This window comes from Cervus canadensis, chromosome 12 (assembly GCF_019320065.1).
Source record: "Cervus canadensis isolate Bull #8, Minnesota chromosome 12, ASM1932006v1, whole genome shotgun sequence".
NCBI lineage: Eukaryota > Metazoa > Chordata > Mammalia > Artiodactyla > Cervidae > Cervus > Cervus canadensis.
This window is the reverse complement of record NC_057397.1, coordinates 25,073,707-25,079,644: the sequence shown is the minus strand read 5'-3', so window position 1 is coordinate 25,079,644 and position 5,938 is coordinate 25,073,707. Positions and strand designations below refer to the sequence as shown.

The 5,938-nt window shown below is 46.4% G+C and overlaps 1 pseudogene; it reads right to left on the bottom strand.

Moving 5' to 3' along the window:
* On the bottom strand, nucleotides 1-2,760 carry LOC122450928 (annotated as a pseudogene).
* Between the last annotated feature and the right edge of the window lie 3,178 nt (nucleotides 2,761-5,938).

The window sequence follows — 5,938 nt, the reverse complement described above, 5'->3', positions numbered from 1 at the left end:
TCATGTTGAGCGATGGCACGAAGTGGGCCCCAGAAACCTGTCAGGCAGAGCGTTACTGGGTCTGGACAACCTCAAGGTGTCGTGGAGAATGTGGGGGCTTGTTGCTGTTGTCACTGTCCCTGGGCGCAGGGACCGCGCCGAGGCTGCCTGCAACCTGTCCAGGCAGTTGTCCAGGGCTGGGATGCCTGCCTTCAGGCCTTTGCGCTTGTGCGTCTCCACCACCACTTGACTGGGGCGGCTGGTGTTGTTGAAGGGGTCGCCAGGCAGGATCTGCCTGTGATCGAACACACACTGGGGGAAGGCCTGGCCACCCGTGTTGGACCTCAGGTCAGCGGTGAAGCCAAAGGACTCATTGACAGGCAGGTAGGCCTTCATGACAAATATGGGGGTGCCAGCCAGCTGGGTCTCCTCGAAGACGTGGCCCCGCTTCCTCTTCAGGACACGGTAGATGCCACCAGCCACTTGTTCTGGACACTGGGTCTCCACAAGGTAGATGGGCTCCGTGAGCCAGTGCTGGGCGGTCAGCACACTGGCGTACAGGCAACGCCGGGCCATGGGGATGATCTGGCCGCCCCCACAGTGGATGGCATCAGTGTGCAGCGTCACATCATGAACGTCAAAGCACATGCCCCGCATGTTCTTCTTGCACAGCGCCCCATCCTTGGTGGCCCACTGGAAGCCAGCCACCACACTGTCTGTGATTTCATTGAGGTACTGCATGCCCTTGGTGATGTCTGTGAGGATGCTGGGGCCCATGCTGTCAGGGCCGAAGCACCAGATCTTGTGGGCCTCAGCCACATCCCACTTATACTTCTCGGCCAGGTAGCGGGCCTGCTGCTTGAGCTCTTGGAGCAGATACCTCGCCCTTGTCGATGCCCTTGGCCAGGCCGTCGGGGAAGGGCCGTGCCTTCATGTAAAACCCATTGTGCTTGTTGGGGGACTTGGACAGGCAGAGCATGTTCGACTCCTAGCTGACAGTCTCCTGGTACCAGACAACTGGGTCAGATTTCTCTTGATGGGGATGCAGGCATGGTCCTCCTCCACATCCTTGAGGCAGATCTCCAAGTGCAGCTCCCCAGCCCCCCATGATGATGTGCTCCTTGGACTCCTTGATGATGCACTGCACCATGGGGTCTGACTTTGGCCAGCCACTTCAGGCCCTCCACCAGTTTGGGCAGGTTGGCTGGGTTCTTGGCCTCCACAGCGACCCTGACGACAGGATTCACACTGAACTTCATCACCCGCGTGTTGTGGGCATGCTCAAAGGTGGTGATGGTGTCAGTCTTCACCAGAAACTGGTCCATGCCCACCAGGCCCATGATGTTGCCTCACATCCTCAATGGGCTCCTCATAACTGCCCATCATCAGGATTGTTCTCTGGATCAGCTTCAGGTACAGGTCCTCCTTCTCCCTGGGAGTACAGTTGGGCCCCATGATGCAGACCTTCTGGCCGGTGGACACCAGCCTTGAGAAGACTTGGCTGAAGGCATAGAACCAACCTTTGTCAGAGGTTGGCACCATTTTGGAAGTGTATGTCATGAGAGGGCCTTTGGGATCACAACTTTTAATGCCCATGGCTGCTTCATCATCTAGGGGCCCCTCGTACAGGAGCTCACAGCGGTGTTTCTGAGCCATCACAGGGGAGGTCAGGTGGATGGTGATCATCTGCAACAGGGCATCCCCAGCAGGCAGCCAGCGGCACATCACAATCTTCAGAAGTTATTTGCCCTCCTTATCCTTACCTTCACTGTCCAACTTGATGTCCAGTTTTTCAATTAGTTTTGCCGTCTCCTCTTTCTTGAAGTTCATGATTGGATCAAACACCTTGAAGATGGGGCCCAGGATGAGCTGGCAGAATGTCCATGGCAGCTTCTTGTCGTTGGGGTTGTTGACTAACTTGCTGAACTTGCTGGTGGGTGGATCAAAGTACTGGTCTCCCCACAGCTTTTTCATTATGTCCTCCACCTTCTTGGCTTGCTCAGCAGGCCCCAGCTGGCCTTCACCCTTGGCAACAAACTTGGCCACATACAACTCTGGAAACGGCTTCAGGGTAAAGGCCCAACTGTGGAGACCAGACCTGAAGCCAACAATACCGAGGACAAGGTTGATTATGATATTGCTCATGGGGCCGCTCTCGCCCTCGCCATAGGTGGAGATGATGCTGCTGACGTTCCCACGATGCAATGGAAGGTCTGGTAGAGCTCCTCGGGTTCCTGCTGCAGCTCAGGCAGGGCCCAGTCCATCTTGTTCATCATCAGCACCAGCTTGATGCCCTTGGCGATGGCCTGGTGCAGCACCGTCTCTGCACACACACACACACACACACGACACGCAGTCCACCACCACCAAGGTGCTGTCGGTGACATGGAGCACAGTTGTCACCTCTGAGGAGAAGTCCATGTGCCCAGGGGAGTCGATGAGTTTGATGAGGAAGCCAGAGCCATCCTTGCTCTGCTTGATGAAATTCAAGTTGTTGTTCTCTGAAGGCTTGTAGAAAAGGGAGACGGCCGTTGACTTGATTTTGATGCAACACTCCTGCTCATCCTTCCGGGTGTCAGTGAAGCAGGTCTCCCCAGCCTGGGCAGAGGTGATGATACCTGCCTTGCACACCAGGAAGTCCATCAGAGTGGACTTGCCCTGGTCCACATGGGCGATGACGGACATGTTCCTGATGTTGGCCTTCTTGTCCGTGATGGACCGGATCTGGTCTACTGTGAAGTTCACCATGGTGGTGGATGGTGGTGGGTTCTCCCAGGCAGATCCAAGTGAACTAGTTTGTGCCGAGGATGGCGATGATGATGCTGGAAGAGAACCGGATCTTCTATTATGTAGCATCTATGTGAATGCTCTACCTGTGTATCTATTAAGTATCTGACAGTTATTGTTAAACTTCACACACATTTAATACAATTGAAAATGTGTAACAAACCGCCCAAATAATCCAATCTTAACAAATCTAATAGTTTTTTAATTAATCTATGTATTTTTTGCATTTTACCCTGAGAGTTTTATTTTAACTTGGAGTATAATTGACTTTAAATGTTGTGTTAGTTCCAGGTGTGCCGCTAAGTGGTTCAGTTATACATACATATGTTCTTTTTCAGATTCTTTTTCCTTACAAGTTATTACAAAATATTAATATAGTTCCCTGTTCTATGTGGTAGGTCCTTGTTGGTTATCTATTTTACATATAGTAGTATATATATGTTAATCCCACTGATAGTATTTTTTAATTTAAAATATTTATTTAAAGAAAAACAATAATAATCAGAAGTGAAAAAAATGTGAGAAAGTGAGAATTCTTTTATAAACCTTGAAAAGGCAAATTGAATCAATTTTTGAAAAGATAGTGAAATGAGTATCATAATGCTTTAATATTTGCAAACTCTTTAACCTGAATTTCCAAATTCTGTTAATATAGCTAAAAAAATACAAAATAAATATACAGAGAAAAAAAATATTTTTGATAGAAAAAGAAACTGAGGTTTAAAGAGATTAAATAATTTCTCATATCATGATAGTAAGTGACAGTGCTGGAAGCTGGTTGTGTGGGTCTGATGAGAGTTCTGACCTCCGCATACAAATTTAGAAGTCATTAGCATATAACACGTAAGAAAAACATATTTGTCCTCCACAAGGAATTGATGAAAGCTTTATGTCCATGAAAAAGGGTTATATTCACTGTCCCAAGAGAACTCACAGGATGGTATATATAGTAAATCAGGCTTAGAAACCTGATTTCTCTGCACATCAAGAGTGAATCCATCTTTCAGAAATGGCTCACGTTAACCTAGTTTATGAATCTGATTTTTAAAAGTAGAATGTCAATTGCAACGAGAAATCACTCTCCCAGAGATGGGAATACATAAAATTAATGCCACTAATTTTTTCTTATCCTAGACAGAGAGTAAAATGTATGGAAATGTTTGATGACTTTAAGCAGAGGGAACATGAAACATTCATCTTATGTTTGGGATGGCCTTTCTGGGGAGAAGAATCTGTGACTCCTAGTGCCTTTCATTTTCTCACTCTTTTCGTCAGCCCGACTACACCCTGATGTCTCATTCTGATCTGCAAGCTGTATCTGTTTGGCCTCCAAAAGCATTTGTAAACCTGGCTCAATGGCCTTATGCCTGTGTGCTCAGTCTCTCAGTTGTTTCCGACTCTTTTCGACCCTAATGGCCTTACTCAAGTACCAAATACTTTGATGAGTCAAAAACTCCCCTAAGTAATGTTTCAGTTAAAGTGAAAGTGTAGTTGCTCAGTCGTGTCTGACTATGTCACCCCATGGACTGTAGCCCACCAGGCTCCTCTGTCCATGGAATTCTCCAGGCAAGAATGCTGGAGTGCGTCGACATTCCCTTCTCCAGGGTATCTTCTCAACTGAGGGATCGAACCTGGGTCTCCTGCACTGAAGGCAAATTCTTTACCTTCTGAGCCACCAGGGAAGCTATAATATTTCAATAGAGAATATGAATTTTTATCTCCAAGATTTTTGTTTTTTGAGCCTCTAAGACTGACTAAGCCTCCTTCTGATGGACTTAGCTGATTCAATCAAATTACCATCAAGTTCTGTCCCCAGGACTCAACCTGTATCTTTAAGTCTCTCCTGTAACTTCATTTTGCAGTATATTAAGCCCCCAACTCATTAATTACCTGCCGTCTGATCTACCAAAGACATTGATCCCATCTGCACTTGAGTTCCTTAGTCTGTAGAATGGAAAAAATAGTATCAGAATCATAGGATGACCGTGTAGCACCTTGGGCATGAGAAGCTCTCTGTGTGTTATCTGTTATTTTCACCACATGATTGTCATCATTGTTAACATGTTGAATTGTCAACATTAATTCTCAGGGGACAAACTTACATCTAAGTTCTTGGGCGAATGCTTGCTGTAAAACCCGATGACTGTAATGTCAGTCATATGTAGTTCTTATGCTAAGAAAAAAAATGGCACGTTGGGCTCTCTAACATGAGCTTCAAAACTGAACTGAAAAGCAGTAATCAGAAAGATTTTAAAAATTAGGAAACATGGTGTTTTGGTGTTCTCATTTTTCTTTTAGCAGTAGATCCCATTAGTATTCTAACCGTTATGGCAGAAAGTGAAGAGGAACTAGAAAGCCTCTTGATGAAAGTGAAAGAGGAGAGTGAAAAAGTTGACTTAAAGCTCAACATTCAGAAAACTAAGATCATGGCATCTGGACCCATCACTTCATGGCAAATAGATGGGGAGACAGCGTAAACAGTGTCAGACTTTATTTTTTTGGGCTCCAAAATCACTGCAGATGGTGAATGCAGCCATGAAATTAAAAGACACTTACTCCTTGGAAGGAAAGTTATGACCAACCTAGATACCATATTGAAAAGCAGAGACATTACTTTGCCAACAAAGGTCTGTCTAGTCAAGGCTATGGTTTTCCGGTGGTCACGTATGGATGTAAGAATTGGACTGTGAAGAAAGCTGAGCGCTGAAGAATTGATGCTTTTGAACTACGGTGTTGGAGAAGACTCTTGAGAGTCCCTTGGACTGCAAGGAGATCCAGCTAGTCCATCCTAAAGGAGATCAGTCCTGGGTGTTCATTGGAAGGACTGATGCTGAAGCTGAAACTCCAATACTTTGGCCACCTCATGCGAAGAGTTGACTCATTGGAAGAGACCCTGGTGCTGGGAGGGATTGGGGGCAGGAGGAGAAGGGGACGACAGAAGATGATATGGCTGGATGGCATCACCGACTCGATGGACATGGGTTTGAGTAAACTCGGGGAGTTGATGATGGACAGGGAGGCCTGGTGTGCTGCAATTCATGGAGTTGCAAAGAGTCGGACATGACTGAGTGACTGAACTGAACTGAACTGAAAGTTCATGGATAGCTGCTCAGAATAATGCTTTAAAAGTGACAAAAAATAAGAATTACAGAAAAAAAATTGTATTAGAATT